At 51.7% G+C, this 16,825-nt stretch overlaps 1 protein-coding gene across 3 annotated transcripts in view; it reads right to left on the reverse strand.

Annotated features, from left to right (window-relative positions):
* The window catches only part of Traf3 (TNF receptor associated factor 3), a 79,249-nt gene that overhangs the window by 22,910 nt on the left and 39,514 nt on the right, over positions 1 to 16,825 (reverse strand). For all 3 annotated transcript variants that reach the window (XM_063241226.1, XM_063241225.1, XM_063241224.1), the window contains one exon: positions 9,387 to 9,498. The gene's annotated coding sequence lies outside the window, so the exon portion shown is untranslated. The remainder of the gene's footprint in view (positions 1 to 9,386; positions 9,499 to 16,825) is intronic.

Consider the following 16,825-nt stretch of genomic DNA (forward strand, 5'->3'; position numbering starts at 1 on the left):
AGAGGCATGAGACTTGCAAGTTTGAGGCCAGCCTGGGCGGCTTAATGAGATTCTGTCTCAAAAAATAAAAGGGGGGCTGGTAGTGGTGGTGCATGCTTGTCATTCTAGGAGTTAGGAAGCTGAGGCAGGAGGACTGCTGCGAGTGGAAGGCCAGCCTGGGTTCCACAGTGAGCTCCAGGCCAGCATGAACTGCACAGTGAGACCCTGTCTCAAAGAAAACAAGTTTCAGCAGCAGAGCACTAGGGTTCAATCCCCAGGACTGCAAAACAAGCACCAAACTCCTCCTTCGCTCCTGAGAGCATGGTCCATCGCCAAGCCCTGCCTTCCTCTGGAGGGTGTCAGGCCCAGCCCCAGGCCACCTGGGTCCCCAACCCACAGGAAAGCCAGGGCTGAGCTGGCCCCTCTGCTCCCCAGTCCTGTCCTGACACTGCTCCTGACACCTGCTTCTGGAGCTCAAGAAAAAGCTCTTCATGGCCGGGGTCAGGGACCCTACACTGGCACACAGCATGGGGCATCCAGGAGCTTGAGCTCTGGCCACACTGGGGGTGTCCATGAGGCAGAAAACCACTGTGGCCAAGCAGGGCCTGGTGCGAAGTCAGCTGATTCGAGAGCACTGGCTTTCAAGGTGACCCCAAGGGTTGATGACTGCTCACAGACTTGCCTTGGAACCCTGTCTGTGACCAGGCAGGAAAGGACCAGGGCTCCCGGGCTGCCTGGGACACCATGCTCTGCTGTCTTCCCTGTCCTCTCCAGCTGTCCCAACTGCTCACAGCTCCAGCCCTGGGCATCTCTGCACAGTGCTCAGGGCTCAAGTGTTCAATCAGGGGCTTCCGAGCAGACATCAGGTCTCAGGAGTTCATTCCTACTTCAAATACAACCAAGCTCACCATGAGGACCACGTTCCCTGTTCTATCACCAGCACATCACGCGCTATGTAAACCACAGCGCAGCCCTGAGGCTCTGTTTTGACCAAATGCTGAAGAAGACCAAGCCCTGTGTCTAAGGCTGGCCACCTGGGGTCCCTCACACTCTTACCCACGGGAAGAGGAACGAGGCCCTGCAACGTTAGGTGCCTTCACAGATACACACACGCCCTGCAGAGGCAGGCAGGGCAAGGGCACCTCTGAGCCCTCCGGCAGCCCAGCTCTTGAACTGTGAGCTGGAGCAGTAAGGTAAGAGAATGAAATCGAAGGATGAAACAGGAAAAGAGGAGAAGCCACCCTCACTCGCAGGGCGCAGGGTCCTACGAAGACTCTAATGATTACATTAAAAGCCTTTTTTATAGCTGACAAATACATTCAATAAAGCAGCATCTTATAAAATCAGCATTAAGGAGCTCAGGATATAGCTGTGTGCACAGTGCCTGCCTGGCAAGCACAAGGTCCTGAGTTCGACTACAATTAAGAAATCAGTGTCTTTACTACATATTAATAATAGACCAGGTAAGAAAGAAATCAGGAAGACAATTCCACTTATAATAGCACACAGGAGCACACACACACATGCTGGGAATCAATCAATCCGACGTGAAAGACCTCTACAGTGAAAACTTCAAAACTGAAGAAGACAAGACAAGACCAGAAGATGGAAGCATCCCATGTTCAAGAATTGTCAGAGTATTATTAAAGTGGCCAAATTACCACATAATCCTCTGCAAGATACCAGTGACCTTCTTCTGGAGCTAGAGAAGACAGCCCTAAAATTCATAGCAACACCGAAGACTCAGAATCCCAAAGCAGTCTCAGCAACAAGAGCGAGACAGAGGCAATGCAGTGGCAGACTTCGAATTATACTCCAAAGCCACAGTGACAAAACAGCACGGCACAGGCACCAAAACAGTCACACAGACCAGTGGGACAGGACAGAGGACACAGACCCACACCACTGCGACCACCACTTCTGGACAGAGGAGCCAAAAATAGCCTGGAAAGAAGACGGCCTCCTCGACAGACGGGGCTGGAAAAGCCGGACGGCCGCCAGGAGAAGACTGAGGCTGGGCCCGGCTGGGCCCCGCTGCCCCCTGCACGGTTTGATTTAAAATGGACCAAACACCTCCTGTAAGAGCTGAAACTCTGTAACCACTAAAAGAGGAAACACTTGAAGCCATAGATAGGCAAAGACTTCCTGGGCAGAACACTTGGCCTCCAGCAGCACAGGAAATACTAGCAGTGGGACCACACCAAATTAGCAATCTTCTACACAGCAAGGGGTACACCTCACGGCAGGGCCAGGCACAGCGCAGGTGGAGACCCACAGCACAGGTGCCACGGCGGGCTGCCTACGTCACTGGGTGTGCAGGGGTTCCCCAGCCCTGGGCCACAGAACGAGAGAAGAGCTCTGCCAGCCACTCTGCCAACAGAGGACTGATATACAGAATACGGCAAGAGCTCCAAAAAGTAACACCGAATAATCAGACAGCCCAATCAGTGATGAGAAGTGTGAATGGCGAACGGTATTCCACAAGACGGTTTGTCCCCTTTAGCCACTAAAAAACCTAAACGACGCTAAGATTCCCTTACCCAGGTCGATGCCATCAAGACAGAAGCAACACTCCATGCTCAGGGTGTGGGAAGAGAGTACTCTGCTCCCTGGCTGGGGGAGCTAGGCCACTGCAGCCACTGTGGAAATCCAGGCGGAAATGTCTCGAAAAACTCAAAACAGGGTCATTCGATACAGCGCTTTCTGGTATACACCCCTGAGACCAGAGGGGACCCACATGCTCAGCTTACATTAGCACGAGTCACAGCCCAGAGCTGGCATGGGCCCTGGGGTCCATGGATAGAGAGTGGACAAAGCCAACATGCTAAACACACGCCATGGAGTACCATGCAGCCACAAGGAGGAACCAAATCATCGCCTGCAGGAAAATGGGCAGATCTGGATCATCGTTGTATGAAATAAGCTGGATTCAGAAAGATGTCCTCCCTCATGTGTGAGACCTACAAGAGACACCAAGAAAGCAGAAGGCCATAGGGGAGGAGGAGCGTAAGGGCAGGAAACGGGGAGACGGGTGTGAAGAGAATGGGGGGCAGGAGGGCTCTGGGCTGCATGACACTTGAAGGATGCAATGGGTGTGTACAGCTCTGCCCAATGCACCGGCCATCCGCGAACTGTACACACTGACAGAGATGAGGACAAAGGATCCCTGAAGCAAATGAGGGAGGAGGGGAGAGGCTGGGAAGATCTGGCCAGGCAGGTTGACCCCGGACCCGAGGCCCCGACAGAGAGCTCCAGAGACAGGCGTGTGCTGGGGGCCGGGGTGCAGGCCTCTTGCTGCTGTCAGAGCTGCCACATGAATGTCATCTACGGGGTGACCACAGCCCAAGTAGGGACACTGCAGTGCCACGCCCCATCGCTTTGCAACACATGGGCAAACCCCTGCCAAGGGAGGAAGGAGGCCGTCCTGCGGATGGCCTGGGCCACCATGAGGGTGGGATAAACAGGGTCACTCCGGGGGCAGCATCCCCTTGCTGCTTTCGGCTCCCCCAGCTGGACTGCGGTGAGATCCCAGCCCGGCAGGGTGCAATGGTGCGGTGCAGACACTGCCAGCTGGAGCAGAGGCATATGGGAGATGCGGGGGACACTGGGCAGAGCTGGGGAGGACAGGTCCAAGACGGAGCAGGAGGCCAGGCAGCCGGCTCTGTGCAGGCCCAGGTGAGAAAGTAGCCCAGTGTCCCCGACCCGGGCACAGCCATCGAGGTCTGAGCCTCACTTTCAGAGGCACATTCTCAGGTCACCATGCATCATGCAGCTGCCATGCATGCTCTCGGCCATCTTCCCACCCGGCAGGCATCCAGAAGTCTGCCCAGGTTGGGCTGCTTCCTCCTGTCCATGCTTTTCTTCGAAAAGCCCCTTCTCAGCAAGTAAGCAAGAAGTAAAAGGCATGCACGCTGGAAAGGCAGAAGAAATACGACTACTACTTTCAGACGACATGACTGGGAAATGCGAAGGAACTGACCCCAGACCAGCCGAATGGATAATCTCCTTTAAACAAGACTGTTATAGTAATAAGTAAAGATCAGTAGTATGTCCACACCGGCAATGAACAATGTAAAAGTGAAATTAAGAAAACAGTCATTTGAATGCCATCCAGAGGAGTAAAATGTCCAGGAATGCATACAATAGGGCCAGCAGTGTCACTGAGCAGCACGGAAAGCAACTAAGGGAACAGAAGAGACGCTCTGCTCCTGGACTGGGAGCCGCCCTTCCAGGCCTGGGACCGGTGCCCCCAAAGCCCTGCCCGAGACCTAAGCTGTGACTGCGGATGGGCTCCCCCCGCCCTCCACCCCCTGGATGAGGGGTGCCGGCTGACTCTCGGCCGAGCTGCTAAGCCCACCGCAGGCGTCCGAGGAACCAGCCCATCTGCGGATGCGAAGGGGCTGCCAGCCACTAGCAGCCACGTCACGGTCACCTCCCGCACCCCAGGACGTCAGGAGCTGCAGGGAGGAAATGAAGGTCACAACCAAAGGTACACTTCACAGTAGTGCAGGAAGAGGGGCCACTCTGAAGAGACGGGCCCCACAGGACTGGGAAAGATGCTTAAAAACCACATGCTGCCCCACTGGCATTCACAGCAGTACTGCAGAACAGCTGCAGGACAGTCACGAGGTGCCCATCCCAGATAGGGCATAAACTGCACATGACCCATGCACAGGGGGATGAAGTGGTGACTTGGGCTGCACCATGAGCTCTGAAAACATCAGACTGAGTCAGACAACCATCACTTGAGTCACAACGCCATTCACACAAAAAGCTCCACGGAACATCGAAATCCACAGACACAGAGCGGCCAGGATGCAGGGGCCATGGGCGGGGTCTCAGCAACAGCCTGCTGGGCGTGGGCTTCACTTGCCAGGGAATGAATGGGGTCTGGGGCCAGAGAGAGTCACGGTACACAACTCAGCCCACGGGCCAATGCTACCTTTAAACAGGTCAGTGTGTACTGTGTGAGTTTCACCTCAATTTTTAAAACTGTTACAAAAAACTCCCCGGCATCATTTCACCAGCAGCCAAAGACAGAATGAGTGAAATTTTACAAAATGCAAACTGCACACGCAGGCAAGGACACAGAGGGGAACTGCACACACTGCTGGCGGGGATGGACATGGGGCGGGGGCTGTGGGACCATTCTGCGGGTCCTCACCAAGTCACACAGACCCGCAACATCCCCCTCCACGTGCCCTGAGTGAATAAACACAACACCTGCGGCTCACACAAACCCCTGCTGGCGGCATCCACGGCGCACTGCCTGTAAAGACAGACAGCAGAGAAGCAGGTGTGCTTTCGCTGGTGAGCAGAGATGAGCTGTGCCTACAAGAGGGAACATTATTTGGCCAGAAAAAAGGACAAAAGCATTGATGTACACGGCAACAGGGAGGGAACCTTAGGGTGTGCTTGGTGACAGTCACCTCCCAGAAGCTGCTGGGCACGCTACATGCCCAGAACAGGCAAGCCAGGGGCAGGAGAAACTTGCAGCTGCCAGGAGCCAGCTAGGGAGGGGATCAGCCACCCGGGGTGGGGTGAGGCTTCCTCTAGGAGCAATGGACGCTCTGCAGTGAGACAGCGATGACAGCCACATGATGTGAACATGCATGAAAACTACTGAAGTGTACACCTGCACTGTGTAAAAGGCAAGTTTTAGATCACGTGACTTTTCACCTCAATTTTTATAACATAAAAAAATATTTTCTCAGTGAGAAAAAGAAAGCAGAGAGCTGAGACTCCAGGGCCTCTCTGGCCCAGACCAGGTCTCCCTGCCTGGCCATGCTCTGTGTGCTGCCCAAGTGTTTCCCAAGGAAAGCTGAAAGCAGAGAGAAGACTCAGCAGTCTGTGAAGAACTAAGTCTAGGGGAGAAATGTTTTCAAAGAAAAGCAGAGAAACTGAAGAGGACAGAGGCCATGGGGAACAGGGGCTCTGGTGACTGCTGGGCCAAAGCCGGGCAGGGCCCTGGATCCTCTGAGCACAGCTCCAGGGCTCGAAGCGCCTCATTCAAAGCTCTGCAAACCAAGACCCCTGGAGAAGGAAGCTCCCGAAACGGAAAGTTATGCTTCAGGGATTTCAGCTGTGTCACAGGGAAATCTCTGTAACAGGGGTTTCTAAGCTGAGCTGCAGCTGGTCACTCGCACTCTGCAGGGGCTGGACCAGGGGCCCCGGTGTCACACATTCCACCTGCAGACCATGCGCAAGCAGCAGGGAGAAACCAGCAAAGCCACGTCCTAGAGCGTTGCGGGACCTCATCAGATTTCTTCACCTAACCACAAACACCTCGTTTCTCTCGACTGTACCCTGGGATAGGAAGTTAGAGTCTACCTTTGTCCTCACACTTGGGCATATCAATTACAAATTAATTATGTTCCGTAATATTCATAATTATCGCATTGCTGCTTGGCACCATTCGAGCCATTAAAGATGGCTGTGCAGGCAACCTTCCAGGCTTGCTTCAGGGCAGTGACGACGCCAACACTGAGCCCAGACAGCTCTGGGGGGCACCTCAGGTCACTTGGGTGATAGGAAGCCGAGGCCATGACCTGCACCTCACGTTCTCATCCTCACCTGCACCCAGAGGGGACAGAGATCTGCTTCCGAGCCCATGAAGAAAGTGCGCTGCTGAATGCAACACAGACAAGCTGACCGAAGCAAGCACAGGAAGTGACTGTGAGGGGCCTGCTGTGACTCAGGGGCACGTGGCCCCGGCACACTGGGACCTGCAGCACAGCCACGGCAGAAGTTACAGAAGCCATGACCCAGGCCAGTGTCCCAGCCAGGCCTGGCACTCAGTTCCAGAGTTCCAGGGACTCGGTTTCCTTCGGGTGAATTACTGTAGCTGTTTCTAGGCCTGACTTTGTTGTATTTTGAGGCCTGATTTTACTCCACTGAAAGACAGCTCTGATCTGAGGAGGGAGCTGCAGGAGCTCCGTCCTCAGCAGCCGCTCAGACGCCTGGCTTGAGGAGGCGCAGAATGCCCGGGGCCTCCCCTCTCTGCCAGTTACTCGAAGGGCTCGCCTTCCCCACGATTTCAGCTGAGCTGCATTTTAATCAGAGCCCAGGAACTGGAAACAAAGCACAACTGCTGGCTGGGATGTAGCTCCATAATTCAGCCCCTGCCTGGCAAACACGAGGTCCAGAATTCGATTCCCAGTACCGCCCTCAAAGTACAACTGCTGACAAGAGGGTGTCCAGAGGCCTGGAAAGCCCAGGGAAACCAAAAAAGAGAAGCATCAGAATAATAAAGCCCACGGCTCCTGATGGCAAGAAAGGATGGAACATAACCTGTCTGCAGAAAACACAAGCCAAATACCCAGCTGGGAAGCAAGAAGCACTATCTAGGAGACACCAAAAACAAAGAGGCAAAAGCCACAACTGTCAGGTGTGCGCGTGAGAGATGCTGCCCAGAAGCATATCCACACAAGTCCTTGGCACACTAATGGCTCTCCTGCCACCTGCTGCCCTGTGCACCTGGGGCTGGGATTGGGAGAGTAATGGGGAGAGGAAGGCAGACTTGCCCACGCACCGAGGCAGGGCACAGCCATGTATTCCAGCCCTGTTAGAAGACAGAGCTGGAGAGAGGCAGACAAACCTACGAGGCTGACAGCTGACAGCTGCCAAGAGCCTGCTCTGCCGACCTTTCTGAAGACAGAACCCCCTCAGGCCCCTCGAGGCCAGTCCCCCTTGGTCACATGACTCGGCATCTATGGACAGCACCTCACTCTGACCTGACATCACATACAGCCCAGCTGTGACCCCCAGATACTGCGTCCCTACATGGGGGACAGACAGCCGCTCTGAGGAAGAGCAGCTCACGGTCCAGGCGGGAACAGCACAGATAGGCAGAGACGCGGGCTGGTTCTAGGAGCTCTGCAGCCGGCCGGGATACACCATGCATTTCACACTCGACAGACGCCAGCGCTCGCCATGACACCCATTCACTGGCTACGCTGGGGCAGCTGGAGAGTCATCCAGCCAAGAACAGATAATGAGAGCAGGAACCAGGCTTCTCCCCACCCTGAACTAACCCTGGAATAACCAAAGATCAGTGAGGGAAGCCCTGCCCCAATAATACGGAAATACTTCTGTGAAGCAAGGAAGAATACCAACAACAGGCCACCGCCATTTTGCGAACGCCAACAGCCAAGAGTCCAGGCACAGAGGCCTGGCCGCTGACATCCTCTGTAGGGCTGTGCATCATGGGATGAGGACACAGGTCCCTGCCCCGAGGTCATGCTGGACAGCGGCAAAGACCCTGAGCCTCCAGGTCCATGCCACTCACAAGGAAAGTGGAGGCAGAAGCTCATGTTCCAGGGAAAGGGCCATGGCAGGAGGGAAACCCTGGCCGTGGAAAGAGTCAGCCTGGACCCCCAACAAACAAGGTGTAAGGTAGACAGGTGGGGCTGCAAGACCAAGAGGCCCTGAGATTTGGCGGCGGACTGCAGGGCCTGCCTCAAACAGCCGTGAAACACCAAATGGCCAAGGGTGCCCTGACTACAAATGCAACAAGAACAGCAGTCCTCCTGCTAGTTTTCAGCTCATCCAAATTAGCAAGCTGTTAAATCTCACCTGGGCACAAAAGCTGCAAACCTTGCTTACATTCATCTGAATGTTCTGACACATTAAGTAGCAGGTTCTTAACTTCAAGTACAAAATACCACTCAATCATAATGTACAGATTACAAAGCGGGTACTTTGTTTCCTTGCAAACTCTTAGAGAAAGATGGGTAAGGAGCAAAGGGCTTACAAATCACAAGCCGAGACCCCCTGGAGGGCAACCCGCCTTTTAGTGCCAGCTGGGCTGGCCTCTGAGAAAGGGTATCAGCTGCTATGTGGCCTCTCCACGTATTAAACCACTCCCAGGCCATTGGTATCCTGTCTGTTGTTCTCGGAATTTAAAGCTGGTTTGAAAAAATTAAAAATAAACCAGGCGTGGTGGTGCATGCCTGTAATGCCAGCATTTGGGAGGCTGAGGCAGGAGGCTCACTGCAAGGTTTGAGAGCATCCTGGGCTACAAAGTGAGGTCAAAGCCAGCCTGAACTACATAGTGAGACCCTGTCTCAGAAAGAAAAAAAGAAAGAAAGATAGATAGATCAGGTCAGACACAAACCAAAACTCACCTTCACTGTAGGTAAAAGAGTCTCAAATACAACTATAAAAGAAGAAAACTGGGGCAGGAGACTTAGCTCAGTAGTGTGGCACCTGCCTGGCAAGTGTGAGGTCCTGAGTTCAATTCCCAGCACCAAAAAAAAAAAAAAAAAAAAAAACAGAAAAAAAACTGCTAAAGCCAAAAATGAGTAAGTTCAGGAAGTTTCAGATTTGATTACCTTTTATTCATGCAAAACCAAAAAGTAACAGATGAAGAGAGAAATCTACACAATTAGCATTTTCTAGCCACATACCTGTGTGTCATACGCTGTCAGGAGATCTACCGAAGTCGACGGAGAGGAAGGTGTTAGCAGAGGGGCGTGTGGCCGGCCACCTCCCTTCTTTGGGCAGACACTGGAGCCCTTCCTAGGAGGCAAAGGCACTCGGTCAACTCTTATCCAGGAAAACCAAGAAGCTTTCAAGACAATTTCAAAATGCACATCTCCACAGAACGTTGAGGGAGCTACACATTCTAACCGCCCCACATGCACAGGCTTTGGACTGTCCACTTCTTTTGATCTGGGCATGCTTTACCAAGTCTGACTCTTCACTTTTGCCATAAAATGTTACACACACACAGTAAAGGTCAGGAACTTGCCGGTACCGTTTCATCAGCTCACTCCACAGACCCTGGAACGAGCCCCAGACAGACAGACTCGGGCACTGCTGGAACCCAGGATGCTGGGCCTCTGCAGGCCCCAAGTTCCTCTGTGCCTGCACTCTGTGCCTCCACTGCCTCGAGGTCCTGCTGTCATTTCCTGTCTTGCCTCAGGCGGTCATCACCCACCTGAGCAGCCCAACACTGTCCAATGCCGACTGCCTCTGAATGTTACATTCACGGACTCGCACTGCATGTGTTCCTTTTTGTTTTGTTCTGATGCAGACGGGATCTCACTGTACAGGCAAAGCGGGCCCTGAACTCCACATCCTCCTGCAGCTGCCCCCCAAGTGCTAGCAGAGTGCATCACTGCACCCAGCACTGCATACGTTCTCTTGCTCCTCCAGTGGCTCAGCACCGTGCTTGCTGTACGGACAGCTGACTCTCATTCCTGTGACCCACTACACCGTTCACAGGCAGCCATTCTCCCAGCCCCGGGCAGTCTGCGCTGTGACGCGAATACCAGCCCTGCTGGGGTCTCTTTAGATGCCACCTCGAGCGCAGGTCCAACTTCCCTGGAGAACCTGCCGAGGCGCATGGCTGCTGCTGGGTGGCTGAGTGAGCGCACGCTCAGCTTTTGCCACATGAAGCCAAGCCATTTCCCCAAGCAGCTATGACACCTTACACTCTTGGAGGGGGATGTGAGAGAATTTCTGTTGCTCAACATTTTCAAACAAACTTGCCAGCCATTAACTCCTGTTAGCTGATCAGCCATGGGATGCGCTCCTAAAAAAAATTTTTTTTATTTTTGGTACCAGGAATCAAACTCAGGCCCTTGTGCTTGCCCGAAGGAGCCGTAGCGCTGAGCTACATCCCCAGGCCCCTAAGCCTAAGCACTCTCACACAGAATTTCAGAGGAGGAGGAGAATCCTGAGATTTGACCTCTGACAGTCCCTGCAATGGAGCTCTGACTTGGGAACCAAGCGATGGTTCTCTTTCCACTCGGTCCCCGGGTCTGATCCCACCTGGCCCAATGGCCTGCAAACATTCAGGCAGCAAGTGGCCGAGGAGAGCAGGGACTCAGCCTATCCCCTGAAAACTCGATGCCCACCTCTGGACCCAACCCCAGCACAGCTGAGGAGGCCTCTGCCCACCCCCTGGAACTTCAACACTGACGCAGGAGGCCTGTCACAAGTGTCCAGTGGGATGGGCAGTGCTGGACAGCACACACAGAGGGAGGAGCCCTGCCTGGGTCCCCCCACTGAGGCCTCTTATGAGGACACTGGGGCCCCCAAGAAGGGAATTGCAGATTTGAATCACAGATTTCACTCTTACACTCAAGAAAAACGGCCGGAGTCATTTTAGGCAGTCTCATGGTATGCTGTTAATACACATTCGCCCGCACGTTCATTCATATTTCTCCAAATCTCAACATTTCCAGTGGCTACGGGGCTAGCGAAGGCTTCGTATTTCTTCAGTGGCTTCTAGCAAGTCACGTTTTCAAGAAATTTGTCATGATGAATGAATTATGTTACAAATGTGCTAATAAAAATCTGTGGGGGCCAGGCATGGTGGCGCACACCTGTAATCCCAGCGGTCAGGAGGCTGAGGCAGGAGATCGTTGCAAGTTCAAGACCAACCTAGGCTACAGAGTGAGATCAAAGTAAACCCAAACTGAATAATGAGACCCACCTCAAGAAGACAAAAGCAAAAGCAAAAACAAAACTACAGGGGCCAGAGACATAGCTCAGCACCTGCTTGGCAAGCACAAGGTCCTGAGTCTGATTCCCAGTACAAAAAAAAAACTATAAAAAATAAATCTGTCTATTTCATGTAAAATTTCAGATTTACTGGCATGAGGCTATTTCCAAAATCCGTATGATCCTCTTTCTTTCTTTCCTCATGGTTCTGGGGCGGAGCAATGGTCCCCACCAAGCCCCCAGCCCCACATCAGCTTCTCTACACAAGTGCTCTGTTCACTTTTACCCCACTCGTTTTGTCATTTTTTCCACTTCCTTTACACTTTTGGGGGTCCACTTTTTTACTGACCTTGTTTAGCCTACTTATTTTCAGCCTTCTATACTACGAACTTCCCCCTAACTACAGCTTTGACTACGGTCTGCAGGCTTTGACACAAGGTATTTTCATTGTCCGTTAAAACCACTTTCCCTCCCCTGAACACCTCTAAGCTTCTCCTTCTCCGGTTGTCTGCAGTCGCAGCTGGGTGTTTGGGCAGCACGGATTCCTTTCTGATTCTCCTTCTATGGGGGGGAGACGAGTCTTGCATGGGTTTGGTGTCTTTCATAGTTTCTGGACATTTTTCAGCCACTACATTTTCTTTTTCTCTTTTTTTTTTTTGTCTTTGTCCTTTTTATCAGTACCAGGGATCGAACTCACGACTGCCTGCTTGCAAGGCAGGCGCTTATGCCGCTGAGCTAAATCCCCAGCCACAGCCACTACATTTTCAAAAGTCACTTCTGTCCCTCTGTCCTCTCCCCGTCTCCAGGTATCCCTACCTGGAGGCCATGTGACCCCCTCCGGCACCTGCCACCCAGGCCATCCACATCTCTGCCTGTGATGCTGTGGCTTTTCCCCGGTCTAAGCGCAGAGCAGGCTACAGGATGGGTTTGCCAGCATGGACCCCACCTTCAGTTGGGAGGTGAGGGGACCCCGCCACGTCTTCACACACAGCCTGTCTGACTCCCATGGCTGCTATGGGCGGGGTGTTGGCAGGTACTGTGCACCTCACTTTCTGGTAACGTCCTCTGTCCATGGGGCCCTCTGTCCGTCCAGTCACCCAGGGCAGTGCTGGGCTCACAGGCAGACTCAAAAGGTAGTTTTTCCTCTTCAACTTCTGAATCTTTTGTCAGATTACTTTTTTCCTTACATGTTTAGTACAATTTATCAGTGAAGCCACTTTGAGGTATTTTAATTATAAATTTGACTTCTTTAGGAAATACAGGAAGTTGTGGGTTCTCCATCTCTTGAGAGCTCTTGTTAACTGTGTTCCTTTAAATTATCAAACCTGGCCAGGGATTTAGCCTGACAAGCTCGAGGTTGTGAGATCAATCCCCAGTACCAAAATAAAAAAATAAATTATCAAACCAACTGACAGGAAGTATTCGTGGCAATCCTTATCATCTTGAATGTCCACACGCTCTCCAGTGACAAACCACCTCACACTTATGATGCTGGCAGCTCACATCTCTCCCCCTACACCATGAACATTTTTAATTTATGATGGTGCAGGACCTACACCACCACATTTCCACTTCTCCCTTCCACCTTTGATGCTACTGTGATTGATTCACCTGTAACGTGCGTTAAAAGCCACACAACAGTTATGCTTCAAATAGTCAATTTAAAACATGACTAAAAATAAAACCCTAATCTACCGCCCATTTCTAGTTCTTTTCAGTCTGTTGTGTACAAATTTCCATCTGATACCATTTTTTCCCACACTCTAACATTTCTTGCAGTGTAGTTCTGTTAACAATAAATTCTGTTAGTTTTTCTTGGCAAAAAAACAAAACAAAACTCTTCACTGCACCTTGGTTTTTGAGAGCTATTTTTGCCAGGCACAGAATTCTAAGCTGACAGGTCCCTCCTCTCAGTAAAGTCGAGGGTGCTACCTTCTGGTCACACGACCCTGGACGGAAGTCTGACGCTGTCACTACCTTTATCGCTTGGCATCTTTTCTTCTGGCTGCTTTTTAAGGTTTTTCTTCTACACCACTGGTTTTAAGCAGTATGATTACGATGGTTTTCTCTGTCTGATGTGCTTGGGATTTTTTAGTTTTGTGAGTTACAGCTTCCATCAGCTCTGGCTGTTCCTCAGCCGCCTGTCTCTCCTCTGGACCTGCAGGAGTCCCGCGCCCCTCGGTCACTGGCGCTGTGACTGCCGCCTGGTGCCGGGCTAGGGTGGGTCCTGCCGCCGCACCTCAAGCTCCCGCGTCTTCTCCGCTGGACTGGCGCCTGTTCCGACAGCCCTACTGCAGCTCTCCTTTCGGCACCTGCGGCTGTCATCTGAGAAGTTCTGTTTCAGTCTTGTTTTCTATCTTTCATGTCACCTGGGGTCATGCTCATGTTTTCCTCTGTGGTTTTAAATGTGCAACAAACTTCTGAGTTATTTGAATACCTCTGCTTACGCCATCAGCTTTGCTATTTGAGGGTTTGTTTCTTTCATTTGATTTTCATTCTGATTAATTGTATCCTTTTATTTCTTTGCAGGCCGGCAGCTTTTAGAATTAAAACACCTAAATTGTTTTTTATCCTTAGCTGCTACATATTCATCTTCTTCCCGCCCCTCCTTTCTCTCTGCTTCCTTCTCTTTCAGCACTGGGGATCACACCAGGGTCTTGTACACTTGAGGCAAACACTCAGCTAATGAGCTATGATTCCAGCCCTGTTATCTTCAAAATTTGCTACGGATTTTGGGGCACAATGAGCTGTCTTTTTCTTTGTTGTTTGTTTCTGCCCTGCTGTTTTTGCAGGGCCGAGGACTGAACTCAGGGTCCTGGCGACATGAGCGTGAGCGCTATACACCCTCACCCTCACTGCATCTTTTTAAATACAGCTGAGCTTTGGGAGAGGGGTGCAGGCAAGTGACTTGGAATCAGGGCAAATCTGGAGCAGCCCGAGTTTAAGGGTACTGCTGTTCCACTACATAGGGGATGCCCTTCACGAGCCAACCTGGTACCCTGGATGAAAAGCTGCTGTGGCCCACAGTCAGCCAGGATGGAGAGGAAGGCTGCCCACCCTGGAGGCAGAACCCCACTCCTCTCAGCCCTCCTCAGGTGCTCAGAGCTGCTTGGTCTCCTCTTTCTGTGTTCTTCCTGGCTTTGAGTGGTCCCGGCTGCTGCAGACACAGCCCAGCCTGGGGTCCCCTGCACCCCAGTAGCTCCTTCTTCTACCCTCAGCTCCGCAAATCCCGGTGTCTAACTATGTTACTTCAGTGGACCAGCAGTCCCCGCCCTCTCCCCTGTCCTGAAACATAGAAACTGGCCCTGAAAGAAAAACTGAGTTTGCCACTTTTCATGAACTCTAAATATGGCACTCACTTGACTCTTCATGATAGGAAAATTATTCCTAGAGACTTCTGTTTGCACCATGACAGAATAACAGGGACTGGATTTATGCCCTCCAAGACTAGGATGAGGCAAACTCTAAACTTTAGAAGAAACTGCAAACCTCAGTCATCAAGATGAGGAATGCCTTAACGTAGTGGTTTAAAAAAAAAAAAAAAAAAAAAAAACATAGAATTTGAAGTCAGGCATGACATGTAGTCCGGGTTACTTTGGAGGCTGAGGCAGGAGGATTACATGCTTAAGCCCAGCCTGGCAACTTAAGAAAGCCCTGTCTCAAATGAAAAATAAAAAGCACCAAGATAGAGCTCTGGTAGAGCTCTTGCACAAGGCCCTGAGTGGAAGCCACATTCCCTAAATCAAATTCAACACAGAAACCCAGAATGGAAAAAACCAGAAGTGTCTGATTAAAGACAGTCTCAGGACTGGTGATCTTTCCCTTTCGTTTCAGGTTGGCATGGCGCTGTGAGTGATACTTCTTTACAATTTTTTTCCTCATGGGTTTTCTTTGGAAGTAGAGATGGCTCTGAAATGACAGCTCCTCATTGTAACTGATGGTCATGGAGCCCACATTCCCGGGTCCGCCGGAGGTGACACTGAACATGAGCCGAGTGGCCGTGCCTTGCAGACGGGGCGCTCTGCAGACGGGAGAGTACTTGCAGGACTTAAACTTCTTTATAACGACCTCTGAGCCCATCGGTGCAGGGACACTGGTGGTGAAATGGCGGGGCCCTCACCCCTAGGAAGCACCCGGGATGAGAGGACGCAGGCGCTGGGGGAAGGAAGTGGCACTCGGCCCGGAGAGCTGCCTGCCCCGCACACTTCCTGTCTGCTTCTACAGGATTTCGTCCTTCTAGATCTGCAGCTCATTTCCTAAGTATTCCCAGCTTCCTGCCCTAACACACATAGTAGGAAAGAACTCAGTGGGCAAGAGCACCACCTCGCCCAGATTCTCTTACCCAGGAGCCGGTTTCCACACACTCATTCATCCTTTATTTCACTTGCTAAGGCACAGGTGCAAAAAATGTTTCAAATATACTGACAACCTTTTTCTTGATTAAAAATATAAAATTTGTGGCTGGGGAATATAGCTCAGTGGTAGAGTGCTTGCCTAGCATGCACAAGGTCCTGAGTTCAAGCCTCAGTACTACAAAAAAAAGATGTAAAAATTTAAAGTTTTTATAGTATTAAACCTAGTAGGGAAACAAAGACTGAAACTGAAGCTTGTAATTGCTGAGCTCGGTCAGGTGGTATGCGCCAAGCCTGGAATCCCAAAACTCTGGAAGGCTGAGGTAGGAGAATCTCAAAGTCAAGCCCAGCCTGGGCAATTTAGTAAAATCCTGTCTCAAAATAAAAAACACAGAAGAGTTGGGGGAAGCTCCTGGGTTCAGCTTTGAGCTCTGGGGTTGAGCTGCACTGGTACACGGCGAGGTACCGGGGGGCCCAGGAGCCTGACCTTACCCAGCAGTGCCCCTGAGCCTATGTCTCCTCACCACCTTCCTGCTCCCACCTGCCTGGGTGCAGAACCTAACACACATAACGACTTGGTGTGCAGTGGTCGTGATTATTATTAATTCATTTCCCACAACTATAAACATTTCTTTTTGCCTTTATGTGGGGGACCACCTGGATGACTCTCCTTGAAGAGCATCTATCTCCACTTTGGCTAAATCTGGCCCCGTCCCCATGTACTGATGGGTTCCGAGCTGGCTAGGACTCCTCATTCCTTCAACCAGCTCTAAGCAATGCAAATCAGTCTGACCAAGGTGCTGATGTACACTCTTGGAAGCAAGGGCACAGTCACTGTTTCCCTGCCCTTTGACTCCCAAAGAACATGTGTGAGCTAGACGGGCAGGAGAGCCACGCTCCACACTGTCAGCTGGAATCAAGCCTCACAGTAACAGGCTGTGACTTCCCAGGGCAGAAAGATCACACATCAGAGCTGAAGCACTGCCCCAAACATGAGACGCTACCTCCGCTGAGTTATGCAGCTGACTCCTTCTGCGTATTCT

The sequence above is a fragment of the Cavia porcellus genome, unplaced genomic scaffold (assembly GCF_034190915.1).
Source record: "Cavia porcellus strain 051 isolate PalLab524CR breed Dunkin Hartley unplaced genomic scaffold, mCavPor4.1 scaffold_31, whole genome shotgun sequence".
Classification (NCBI taxonomy): domain Eukaryota; kingdom Metazoa; phylum Chordata; class Mammalia; order Rodentia; family Caviidae; genus Cavia; species Cavia porcellus.